We start from the raw sequence: 13,973 nt of genomic DNA on the forward strand, positions 1-13,973 counted from the left end.
ACCAACTCCTATTTGCAGCTTGGTTGGTGGCTTCTCTAGGACACGTGTGGTCGTCATTGAAAGTTTTTATCTACGAACATGTTTTCTTATGATCCCATGAGGCATAAACCACCCAATTGCACTCCTCAACCTTGCACATAGCCCTACATCTCACAGTATTATTCTTAATAAACTGAATCCGTCTACCTTCTTCAATTGTAAACTCCCTCACTGCCTCTCTAAACTCATACTTTGCATTAAAATTCATTCCCACCTCAAGTTTTAAATCAACAAAATGAATACCATCTCTAAATACTGGAAAAACATCATCAGGCTCTTCTTCTAAAAATTCATCTTCTGAAGGAAGAGGAGTCTTCATCTCCTTGGAATGCCAAGAGTTCGCCCCATCAGACTCTACTCCAGGGTCCAAAGCATTATCTAGATCTTCATCTCCTGTGACAGGGACTTATAAGAAACTTAAGTCCATCTCACACTCCTCACCATCCACCACCAATGTATCATCATCATTAATTAACTTTCTCTTAGACTTTGCAAAAGCTTCTGCAGGTGCATGCTTCAACTTAGGGTCTCTTTTCTTAGCTTGACAATTTTTTCAACTATGTCATCACCACTTGAGCTATCATCTCTTCCAAGTTTATATGAACTGTCCTTTGTGGTGTGTTCATCTTTAAAACAAGACAATATCAGAACTTATTTTTTCTTGTGTGGTTGCTGGACTTGCCTCACTCTTGAAGCAGACTTTGTGCAATAGGCTTTAGTGTTGAATTTGGACTTTAGATTTATTTTGGGCTTGGACACAAATTTTGGGTTGGGCTTGGGCTTAAACACACACTTCGATTGGCCTTGGACTTGGAAGAAGATGTAGTATTAGACTTTAGCTTTGAGTTAGCCTTTGACTTGGGTTTAGTTTTTGGGGTAACTGGAGGAGTCTTGCTAATAGGCTTTGCAGTAGTAGCTTGGCTAGGATTAGAGTTGGATGTGGTAGTGGGTTCATTTTTTTGGGGTATTGAATTATTAGCACCAGAATTTGTTGGTTCTGTGTTATTGGGTGGTGAATGATAAACCCATATTTTATGATATATATATATATATATATATATATATATATATATATATATATATATATATATATATATATTGTGCTCAATTCAAGAGATTTATTCAATCCTTCACCCACTTATTCATGAAAATTGCATGGTTTTACTTTTCCTTCCTTATTATGTGATATATGTGAATTACATGTTTCCTATGCTTTGAAATTATTTATTTTAATTACCTTTTATTACCATTCGATGCCGTGATTTGTGTGTTGAGTAGTTTCAGATCTTCTAAGGCAGGAATGACTTAAAGGATGGAAAGAAAACATACAAAAATGAAAGGAAAGCACAAAATGGAATTTTTGAAGAAACTGGTAGCACGCGAACGCATGGACGACGCGGCCGCATGCCTAGCGCGAAAAGACAGCGACGCGAATGCGTGACTGACGCGGACACGCGCCATGAGTAGAACACAGATGACACGGACGCATGACCGAAGCGAACGCGTGATAAGGAAAACTCCAGGTGACGCGACCGCGTGACCCACGCGGACACGTGACAGACGCCACGCACCAGAAATTACAGAAAACGCTCACAGCGATTTCTGAAGCCCTTTTTGGCCCAGATCCAAGTCCAGAAGGCACAGATTAGAGGTTATGAAGTGGGGGAATGCATCCATTCAAGAAGATCTCCAATTATTCACTTTCCAGAGTTTAGATGTAGTTTTTAGAGGGAGAGGTTCTCTCCTCTCTCTTAGGTTTTAGGATTAGGATTTCTTGTTATCTCAATTTAGTATTCCAACTCTTTATCAGGTTCAACATTCCTTTACTTTATATTTCTCTTTTATTTTCAGATACTTTAATGCTTTCCTTTAATTACTTTTGTTGCCAAATTGGCTTATGAACCATTCATGTTTAGATTTGTTTTTCTTTTTAATATAATTTGAGGTATTTCAGAATTATGACTGCTTTTCTTTATTTATATTAATAATTTATATTTTCTCCCTTTTGGCTTTGGTTGATTAATTGGTAACTCTTGAGTTGTCAACTCATCGTGACTGATAATTGTTATTTTTACCAATTGAATTAAACTCCAATAACTCTAGTCCTTTCTTAGGAATTGACTAGGACCTGAGGATCAAACTAATTGGTCCACTTGACCTTCCTTTGCTTTAGTAAAGGCTAACTAAGTGGAATTAAAACTCAATTCTCATCACCATTGATAAGGACAACTAGGATAGGACTTCCAAATTCTCATACCTTACCAAGAGTTTATTTTACAGTTATTTATTTATTTTATTTTTCATTTAAATTACTTGTTCCTTACCTTCAAAACCCCAATTTACAAAACTCATAACCAATAATAAGAACATACCTCCCTGCAGTTCCTTGAGAAGACGACCCGAGGTTTAATACTTCGGTTATCAATTTATTTAGGGGTTTGTTACTTGTGACAACCAAAACGTTTGTAAGAAAGGACTTTTGTTGGTTTAGAAGCTATACCTGTAACGAGGATTTATCTGCGAATTTCTAGACCACGCAAAAGTTCTCTCTTCAAAATGGCGCCGTTGCCGAGGAACTGCAATCGTGTGCCTTATTATTGGTTATTGTAAATATTTTTCTTTTATTTGTTTAATTGTTTTTGTTTTTCCCTTTTTACTTCTTTTAGCTACTATGAATTCTCACCCCTCTCGCTTTGAGTTTGGTTCTAATATTGTTGAAGGGAACGGAAGTTATAGCAGGAACATGCATCAAGGTCAGAGAAATCAAAGATGGATGGAGCCAAGAGGATTTGATCAACCCTTTAGTCAACAGCACCCTCCAAGATATCATGGACGAGGACTACTATACAATGCATACCAAGCTAATAGATATGGTGGACAACCTTGTAACTACCAACAAGCCCCACCCTGTGCCTATAGACCATCCTCTCAACATAACTTTGAACCACCACACTCACAAGCTCCTTTTCACCATTCACCACCATACGATCCTTATTTACCCCAATTCCAATCCAATTACTCCCAAACACCACCACTTCCCTATGTACCATGTCCAAATCCATCACCTCGAGAATCACAGGCTCGCCTCAAGGAAACAGTAGATCAACTTCATACAACCCTTCATCAGCTGGAGCAAGCAATACATCAATTATCTTCCAGACGTTTAAACCCTCAAGGAACTCCAATAGCTTTATGTGGAAAATCTAATGACGAATGTAGCATGAAGGAGATACTAAAAACCCCAGTGGGTAGTAATGAGCATAACTTTGTTCTGGAACAATTGGAGGAAGCTCAAATTATCCAAGAAGAAGAAGTACTGGTCAAAGATTTAGGAGATGATGAACCTTCATGGGAATCCAGAATTGTGAAAAAATCCGTCAAGGACGTTATAATTAATGCTAAGGAGGGTAGTGCACAACCCCCAAAGCAGGTATTTCATGAAGAACTAGACGGAATAACCCAAGACGCAAGTTTCCTTGATGATGATAGTCACAAGTCAAGTTCTCCTAGTAATGAACTTGCATCTGCAAGTGAATTCTCCGAGATTGAAGAATCTTCCCCAAGTGAATACGAAGATGATGCGGAGTTAGATTTCTCTCAACCTCCAGCTTATGACTTGAGTGATGAGGAAGACATCGAAGACTTTGATCAGGACAATGTTGCAGCTGAAGAATTTTGCAAAGAAGTGGAGGAATTCACAGAAGATTACAAGGGAGTAGAACTTACAGAACCACTGGAAACACCTATCCCAAGGCCATTACCACCTAATACAAGCTTCAAGTGGGTACAATCCTTAACCTTTAACTTTATTTTTTCACTTGAATATGGTTTTCTTGAAACAGATGGCCAGCTTAGAGCTCTCTGCGGCTTTAAGAGTAAGAGGAAAATGGCTCGTACTCAGAGCTGGTGCACAAGGTTCAATAAAGTTCCACGCTTCAACTTGAAGTGCACGGATTGGTCTCATGTTCAATCGAATGGATCTCGAAAAATGTTTGGTCATCTTGGTGAGAATCTAATTTCTAAACCGCCCGGATGGAAAAATATAGATCAAGACGAAGGCGGATTTAAAAGCAAAGTTTGGGATCCTAGAATCTATTCTGACATTCACCACCCCGGGAGCCTGAGAACCTGTTTGAAGCTACTCAAAGGCTTCACATGCCTAGTTTGGGACCCCGGAGGCTGTTGGCATTCCAAACATTGGTGGAGATTTCTGGATGAATTTAAGCGTAAGCCGCCATAACAGGAAGCTCATCCAATGTCCAACTTAAGGACTTTAACTAAAAGTGCTAGGTGGGAGACAACCCACTATGGTATGATCGTTCCTGTTTCCATTTTATTTCGTTTTGTTTATTTTTATATTGTTTTATTTTCATTGAACCTGGATAGTATTCGTAAGCATTTGCATTAGCATTACATACTGCATAACTGCATAATTGCATATTTAAAAAAAAGGAAGGCGTGCGACGCGATCGTATCGCTCAAGCGTTCGCGTCAGTTGCGAAAACCACCTCCCACGCGTCCATGTCATTCACGCGGCCACGTGAACTGGAAATCGGCGTAAAAATCCAATGCCCAGATATCTGAGCTGGAATCGTGCGACTGTTGTGCGTTTAGCACAAAACGGCCCACGCGTTCGCGTCCCTGACGCAAACGCGTCACTTGCAAAACATCCATCCCACGCGAAAGCGTGAGCGATGCGTTCGCGTCGCGTGGATTGCACAACACCCCAAAGGAGACAGAGAGTTACGCTGAAACGACGCTGGAATTGTGCGTTTCGTACAAATTCCAGCGACGCGGTCGTATGAGCCATGCGACCGCGTCATTCATCCTTTTTCCTATTTCATTCGATCGTGTCACTCACGCGATCGCGTCAACCCCATTCCACCCTAGCCACGCGATCGCGTGCCCCACGCGTTCGCGTGGATTCAAATTCACTAACCCCAGTGACGCAAAACCCTAACCCCCCCCCCCGCGCCCACATTCTTTTTCCCCAATCCCCTCTGCTCTCTCCCCCTCCCCTGCGCCCATCACCACCACCCCAACCACCTCCATCGGCCGCACCACCGTCGACCACCCAGCCACAACCGCGACGCCACCCCCTTTCTTCCTTCCCTCTCTTTCTTCTCTTTCTCTTCTCTTCTTCCCTCCACCACCGCTGCCCCCTCCGCGACCACCACCACCACTGCGCCGTCACCGCCGCGCCTCTCACCACCATCACCCTCACCCCTTCCTTTCCCCATCCTGAACCCTCCCACCACCATTACCCCCACCCGGAACCCCCTGCCACCAAACAGCCACCAACCGCCGTGCCGACCACCCTATTCAGCCACCACACCACCGTGCCCCTCCCAGCACCACCGCAATCACACCCCCGCCATCTCTCAGTCCCCTAGCTTAATTCATACGCCTACCAGGTTCCGCCGAACGCCACCTTTCTTTCATTCATAGTTATTTGCCTATTTTTTCAGTTTATGTTTAAATTTAGGATAGTTAGAGATGTATGTTGTAATGGATTCTAGGTGGTTAGGTAGCGAGGATGTGGTTAGTGGATTTAGGCCTGATTCATTGCGCAGTTCTTGCTAATTATTTTATAATTTTCGCAATTCTACTATTGCTGTGATGTTAGTATTGTTCATATGATGTTCTTACTGTTCATGTTCATACTCCATATATGTAAGTGCAGCTTTATTTTAATTTATATGAACTATTCTGCCTGCTGTTTATTTTCCGGGAACGTCCAATTTTAGCCGGAATGCTATCCAATTCTCTGTATATTATTTTGATTTTCATTCTTGTTTTGGTTTTGGCAATTTGAATTTGGCATTCCTAAGCTTTTCCAAACCACTTCATGAATGCACCGGCCAGCATTCTCATTCCTTTCGTTTCCTGGTTAATAAATTGCACTTTTGATGATTCAATTTTACTTTTTGCTATTTCTATATCTATATGAATCATCAACAACCTGATTTCCTTGCTTGAATATGAGTTGACTATTTTTTTTTAATTGTGAAATTCTTGTTACTTGGAAACCGATTCTCAATGCCACTTACTTCAAGTTGCTTTTTAATAACTCACTGATTTCCGCTTTCTAACCTCTTTTTCAAATTTAACCACTTTTGACTTTCTAAACTTGCCTCTTTACTTTTTAACTAACTCCTTCAACTTTTTACTTCATGGCATGCTTTTGTTTTTCCTAATTAACAGGTATTTTACTTATAACATATTTTGGATTGTAATTTCTCATCTCAGCTTTTTAACTCCAAAACACTCCAAAATGCACAATTATTCAACTCATTTCATTATTCTACTGCTCCTTTGCCACTATGTGCTTATCTTGTAATTTGCCTACTTGTTTTCCTGCTTTTATTATATCCTAGATTTCTGTTTTTCAGGATGTCTGACCCTCAAAGAAAGGGAAAAGAAAAGGCAACAACTGGCAAACAGAAAAGAGGTGAATCCTCTATGTCTCTCCTAGAGCTTATGCATGATGACTCATGGCGAGAAAAGCACTTTACCCTACAGGAGAAGGCTGACCAGCTCCTCCCTGCCAATGATCCAATTAAGTTTGCAAACCGATACTGTGAGCTGAAGTATCCAGTGTATGCTGCCTCCAGAAATCTGTACCTGGAGAGGACTGGTACGCAGAATCGTGATTACACTTTAATTATGTAAAATTCATTGCTCTTTCTTTCCCTGGAAATGGCGCCAAAACATGATGCCAAGACCATGGTTCACAACTCTGTGTAACTAACCAGCAAGTGCACTGGGTCGTCCAAGTAATACCTTACGTGAGTAAGGGTCGAATCCCACGGAGATTGTCGGTATGAAGCAAGCTATGGTCACCTTGTAAATCTCAGTCAGGCGGATATCAAACAGTAATGGGTTTTCGAAAATAAATAATAGAATAGGGATAGAGGTACTTATGTAAATCATTGGTGAGAATTTCAGATAAGCGAATGGAGATGCTTTTCGTTCCTCTGAACCTCTACTTTCCTGCTATCTTCATCCAGTCAGTCTTACTCCTTTCCATGGGTGGCTTTATGTGATACATCACCATTGTCAACGGCTACTTTCGGTCATCTCTCGGAAAAATGATCCAATGCCCTGTCACGGCACGGCTAATCGTCTGGAGGCATCACCCTTGTCAATGGCTTCATCTTATCCTCTCAGTGAAAATGATCAACGCACCCTGTCACGGCACGGCTATTCATCTGTCGGTTCTCGATCATGCTGGAATAGGATTTACTATCCTTTTGCGTCTGTCACTAACGCCCTGCAATCGCAAGTTTGGAGCTCGTCACAGTCATCCAATCATTGAATCCTACTCAGAATACCACAGACAAGGTTTAGACCTTCCGGATTCTCTTGGATGCCGCCATCATTCTAGCTTACGCCACGAAGATTCTGGTTAGGAGATCTAAGAGATACTCATTTAGTCTAAGGTAGAACGGAAGTGGTTGTCAGGCACGCGTTCATAGGGAATGATGATGATTGTCACGTTCATCACATTCAGGTTGAGGAGCGAATGAATATCTTAGAAGCGAAATAAGATGAATTGAATAGAAAACAGTAGTACTTTGCATTAATCTTTGAGGAACAGCAGAGCCCCACACCTTAATCTATGGAGTGTAGAAACTCTACTGTTAAAATTACATAAGTGAAAGGTCCAGGCATGGTCGAGATGGCCAGCCCTCAAAACGTGATCAATAGATCAAAAAATAATCCAAAGATGGTAAATACAATAGTGAAATGTCCTATTTATAATAAACTAGCTACTAGGGTTTACAAGAGTAAATAATTGATGCATAAATCCACTTTCGGGGCCCACTTGGTGTGTGCTTGGACTGAGCTTTGAGTGTTGCACGTGTAGAGGTCCTTCTTGGAGTTGAACGCCAGCTTTTGTGCCAGTTTGGGCGTTCAACTCTGGTTTTGGATCCTCTTCTGGCGGTGGACACCAGAATTGGGCAGAGATCTGGCGTTGAACGCCAGTTTGAGTCGTCTATTCTTGGCCAAAGTATGGACTATTATATATTGCTGGAAAGCCCTGGATGTCTACTTTCCAACGCAATTGGAAGCGCGCCATTTCGAGTTCAGTAGCTCTAGAAAATTTACTTTGAGTGCAGGGAGGTCAGAATCCAACAGCATCAGCAGTCCCTCTTCAACCTCTGAATCTGATTTCTGCTCAAGTCCCTCAATTTCAGCCAGAAAATACCTGAAATCACAGAAAAACACACAATCTCATAGTAAAGTCCAAAAATGTGAATTTAACGTAAAAACTAATGAAAACATCCCTAAAAGTAACTAGATTCTACTAAAAACATACTAAAAACAATGCCAAAAAGCGTATAAATTATCCGCTCATCACAACACCAAACTTAAATTGTTGCTTGTCCCCAAGCAACTGAAAATCAAATAGGATAAAAAGAAGAGAATATACTATAAATTTCAAACTATCAATGAAACATAGCTTCAATCATATGAGCGGGACTTATAGCTTTTTGTTTCTTGAATAGTTTTGGCATCTCACTCTATCCATTGAGGTTCAGAATGATTGGCTTCTATAGGAACTCAGAGTTCAGATAGTGTTATTGATTCTCCTAGTTCAGTATGATGATTCTTGAACACAGCTATTTTATGAGTCTTGGCCGTGGCCCTAAGCACTTTGTTTTCCAGTATTACCACCGGATACATAAATGCCACAGACACATAATTGGGTGAACCTTTTCAGATTGTGACTCAGCTTTGCTAAAGTCCCCAATTAGAGGTGTCCAGGGTTCTTAAGCACACTCTTTTTTTTTTTTGCTTTGGACCTTGACTTTAACCGCTCAGTCTCAAGTTTTCACTTGACACCTACACGCCACAAGCACATGGTTAGGGACAGCTTGGTTTAGCCACTTAGACCAGGATTTTATTCCTTTAGGCCCTCCTATCCACTGATGCTCAAAGCCTTGGGATCCTTTTTTTTTTCCCTTGCCTTTTTGGTTTTAAGGGTTATTGGCTTTTTGCTCTTGCCTCTTGGTTTTAAGAGCTTTTGGCTTTTTCTGCTTGCTTTTCTTTCTTTTTTTTTTCGCCTATTTTTTTTTCTGCAAGCTTTGTTCTTTGCTGCTTTTTCTTGCTTCAAGAATCATTTTTATGATTTTTCATATTATCAAATAACATGTCTCCTAGTCATCATTCTTTCAAGAGCCAACATATTTAACATTCTTAAACAACAACTTCAAAAGACATATGCACTGCTCAAGCATTCATTCAGAAAACAAGAAGCATTGTCACCACATCAATATAATTAAGCTAAGTTCAAGGATAAATTCGAAACTCATGTACTTCTTGTTCTTTTGAATTAAAACATTTTTTATTTAAGAGAGGTGATGGATTCATAGGACATTCATAACTTTAAGACAAATTTACTAACTACTGATGATCATGTAATGAAGACACACACATAGATAAGCACATAACATAGAAAACGAAAAACAGAAGAAATAAGAACAAGGAATGAATCCACCTTAGTGACGGTGGCGTTTCCCTCTTGAGGAACCAATGATGTCCTTGAGCTCTTCTATGTCTCTTCCTTGTCTTTGTTGCTCCTCCCTCATTGCTTTTTGATCTTTTCTTATTTCGTGAAGCATGATAGAGTGCTCTTGATGTTCCACCCTTAGTTGTCCCATATTGGAACTCAATTCTCCTAGGGAGGTGTTGATTTGCTCCCAATAGTTTTGTGGAGGAAAGTGCATTTGAGGCATTTCCGGGATCTCATGGTGATGAGCTTCATACGCCTCTTGAGCTCCATGAATGGGCTCTCTTGCTTGCTCCATCTTTTTCTTAGTGATGGGCTTGTCCTCTTTGATGAGGATATCTCCCTCTATGTCAATCCCAGCCGAATTGCATAGGTGGCAAATGAGGTGAGGAAAGGCTAACCTTGCCATAGTGGAGGACTTGTCAGCCACCTTGTAGAGTTCTTGAGGTATAATCTCATGAACTTGCACCTCTTCTCCAATCATGATGCTATGGATCATGATGGCCCGGTCTATAGTAACTTCAGACCGGTTGCTAGTGGGAATGATTGAGCATTGAATGAATTCCAACCATCCTCTAGCTACAGGCTTGAGGTCCAATCTTCTTAGTTGAACCGGCTTGCCTTTGGAGTCAATCTTCCATTGAGCTCCTTCCACGCATATGTCCATAAGGACTTGGTCCAACCTTTGATTAAAGTTGACCCTTCTAGTGTAGGGGCGTTCATCTCCTTGCATCATGGGCAAGTTAAATGCCAACCTCACATTCTCCGGACTAAAATCTAAGTATTTCCCCCGAATCATTGTAACATAGTTCTTTGGATCCGGGTTCTTACTTTGATCATGGTTCTTGGTGATCCATGCATTAGCATAGAACTCTTGAACCATTAGGATGTCGACTTGTTGGATGGGATTTGTTAGAACTTCCCAACCTCTTCTTTGAATTTCATGTCGGATCTCTGGATACTCATTTCTTTTGAGTTTGAAAGGGACCTCAGGGATCACCTTCTTCTTGGCCACAACATCATAGAAGTGGTCTTGATGGGCTTTGGAGATGAACCTTTCCATCTCCCATGACTCAGATGTGGAAGCTTTTGTCTTCCCTTTTCCCTTTCTAGAGGATTCTCCGGTCTTAGGTGCCATCAATGGTAATGGAAAAACAAAAAGCTTATGCTTTTACCACACGAAACTTAGAATTTTGCTCGCCCTCGAGCAATAAAAGAAAGAATGGATGAAGAAGAAGAAGAAATGGAGGAGAGGGAGAGTGGGAAGTGATTTCGGCCAAGAAGGATGTAGAGGGGTGTGTTGTGTGAATTTGATGAAGAATGGAGGGCTTTATATAGGGAAGGGAGGGGGGTTTAAGGTTCGGCCATATGGGTGGGTTTGGGTGGGAAATTGGTTTTGAATTTTGAAGGTAGGTGGAGTTTATGAGGTAGGTTTATGGGGAAGAGTGGATGGATGTGAGTGGTGAAGAGGTGATGGGGAAGAGAGTTTGAGGTGATTGGTGAAGGGTTTTTGGGGAAGAGTGTTTATGGGGTTGTGTGAAAGAGAGTGGTGAGAAGAAGTGAGTGGGGGTAGGTGGGGATCCTGTGGGGTCCACAGATCCTGAGTGGATCCTGTGGGGTCCACAGATCCTGAGGTGTTCAAGGATTTACATCCCTGCACCCATTAGGCATGTAAAAATGCCTTTGCACACAACTCTGGGCGTTCAGCGCCAGGTTGGTGGCCATTTTGGGCGTTCAACGCCCATGTGTGTGCCATTTCTGGCGTTGAACGCCAGAACCATGCCTGTTCTGGCGTTCAGCGCCCAGAAGCTGCCCATTTTGGGCGTTCAGCGCCAGTACCATGCTCTGTTCTGGCGCTGAACGCCAGACAGATGCTCCTCCAGGGTGTGATTTTTCTTCTGCTGTTTTTGATTCCGTTTTCAATTTTTATATTTATTTTGTGACTCCACATGATCATGAACCTACAAAGACATATAACTAAGAAAAATATAGTTAGACAAATAAAAATTGGGTTGCCCCCCAACAAGCGCTTCTTTAATGTCAATAGCTTGACAGTGGGCTCTCATGGAGCCTCACAGATATACAGAGCATTGTTGAAACTCTCCAACACCAAACTTAGAGTTTGGATATGGGAGTTCAACACCAAACTTAGAGTTTGGTTGTGGCCTCCCAACACCAAACTTAGAGTTTGACTGTGGGGGCTTGGGTTGACTCTGCCTTGAGAGAAGCTTTTTCTGCTTCCTCTCCATGGTTGCAGAGGGAGATCCTTGAGTTTTAAACACGAGGGAGTCCTCATTCTATTGAAGGACTATTTCACCTCTGTCAACATCAATCACAGCTCTTGCTGTGGCCAGGAAAGGTCTTCCTAGGATGATGGATTCATCCTCTTCCTTTCCAGTATCCAGGACTATGAAATCAGCAGGGATGTAAATGCCTTCAACCTTTACTAACACGTCCTCTACTTGTCCATAAGCCTGTTTTCTTGAACTGTCTGCCATCTCTAATGAGATTTTAGCAGCTTGCACCCCATAGATTCCCAGTTTCTCTATTACAGAGAGGGGCATGAGGTTTATTCCTGAACCAAGGTCACACAGAGCCTTAAAGATCATGGTGCCTATGGTGCAGGGTATTATGAACTTTCCAGGATCCTGTCTTTTCTGAGGCAATGTCAGTTGATCCAGATCACTTAGTTCATTGATGAACAAGGGAGGTTCAACTTTCCAAGTATCAATGCCAAATAATTTGGCATTCAGCTTCATGATTGCACCAAGAAACTTGGCAGTTTGCTCTTCAGTAACATCCTCATTCTCTTCAGAAGAGGAATACTCATCAGAGCTCATGAAGGGCATAAGAAGGTTCAATGGAATCTCTATGGTCTCTAGATGAGCCTCAGAGTCCTTTGGTTCCCCAGAGGGAAGCTCCTTATTGATCACTGGACGTCCCAGGAGGTCTTCCTCCTTGGGATTCACGTCTTCTCCTCTCCTCACAGGTTCGGCCATGGTGCTTATGTCAATGGCCTTGCACTCTCCTTTTGGATTCTCTTCTGTATTGCTTGGGAGAGTACTAGGAGGGATTTCAGTGATCCTTTTATTCAGCTGTCCCACTTGTGCTTCCAGATTTCTAATGGAAGATCTTGTTTCATTCATGAAACTTACAGTGGCCTTAGATAGATCAGAGACTAAGTTTGTTAAATTAGAAGTATTTTGTTCAGAGTTCTCTGTCTGTTGCTGAGTGGATGATGGAAAAGGTTTATTATTGTTAAACATGTTTCTTCCACCATTATTAAAGCCTTGTTGAGGCTTTTGATCCTTCCATGAGAAATGTGGATGATTTCTCCATGATGAATTATAGGTGTTTCCATAAGGTTCACCTAAGTAATTCACCTCTGCTATTGCAGGGTTCTCAGGATCATAAGCTTCTTCTTCAGGAGAAGCCTCTTGAGTACTGTTGGATGCAGCTTGCATTCCATTCAGACTCTGAGAAATCATATTGACTTGCTGAGTCAATATTTTATTCTGAGCCAATATGGCATTCAGAGTATCAACTTCAAGAACTCCCTTCTTCATAGGCGTCCCATTACTCACAGGATTCCTCTCAGAAGTGTACATGAACTGGTTATTAGCAACCATGTCAATGAGTTCTTGAGCTTCTGCAGGCGTTTTCTTTAGGTGAATGGATCCACCTGCAGAAGTGTCCAGTGACATCTTTGATAGCTCAGATAAACCATCATAGAATATATCCAGGATGGTCCATTCTGAAAGCATGTCAGAAGGACACTTTTTGGTCAACTGTTTGTATCTTTCCCAAGCTTCATAGAGGGATTCACCTTCTTTCTGTCTAAAGGTTTGAACATCAGCTCTAAGCTTGCTCAGCTTTTGAGGAGGAAAGTACTTGGCTAAGAAAGCCGTGACCAGCTTATCCCAAGAGTTCAGGCTGTCTTTGGGTTGAGAATCCAACCATAATCTAGCTCTGTCTCTTACAGCAAAAGGGAAAAGCATGAGCCTGTAGACTTCAGGATCTACTCCATTAGTCTTAACAGTATCACATATCTACAAGAATTCAGTTAAGAACTGAAAAGGATCTTCAGATGGAAGTCCATGAAACTTGCAGTTCTGCTGCATCAGAGAAACTAATTGAGGTTTCAGCTCAAAGTTGTTTGCTCCAATGGCAGGAATGGAGATGCTTCTTCCATGTAAATTGGAATTAGGTGCAGTAAAGTCACCAAGCATCTTCCTTACATTATTATTATTTTCGGCTGCCATCTCCTCTTCCTGTTCGAAAATTTCTGAAAGGTTATCTCTGGATTGTTGTATTTTAGCTTCTCTTAGTTTCCTTTTTAGAGTCCTTTCAGGTTCTGGATCTGCTTCCACAAGAATGTTCTTATCCTTGATCCTGCTCATATGACAAAGAAGAGGGC

The 13,973-nt window shown here is 41.5% G+C and overlaps 1 non-coding gene across 1 annotated transcript; it reads left to right on the forward strand.

The window, feature by feature from the left end:
• The first annotated feature begins 13,314 nt into the window (after window positions 1–13,314).
• On the forward strand, window positions 13,315–13,422 carry LOC112773379 (small nucleolar RNA R71). The gene has a single exon (XR_003187932.1). It is a non-coding gene; the product is annotated as a small nucleolar RNA R71 (small nucleolar RNA).
• Window positions 13,423–13,973: the final 551 nt, after the last annotated feature.

Source organism: Arachis hypogaea, chromosome 18 (genome assembly GCF_003086295.3).
Source record: "Arachis hypogaea cultivar Tifrunner chromosome 18, arahy.Tifrunner.gnm2.J5K5, whole genome shotgun sequence".
Taxonomy (NCBI): domain Eukaryota; kingdom Viridiplantae; phylum Streptophyta; class Magnoliopsida; order Fabales; family Fabaceae; genus Arachis; species Arachis hypogaea.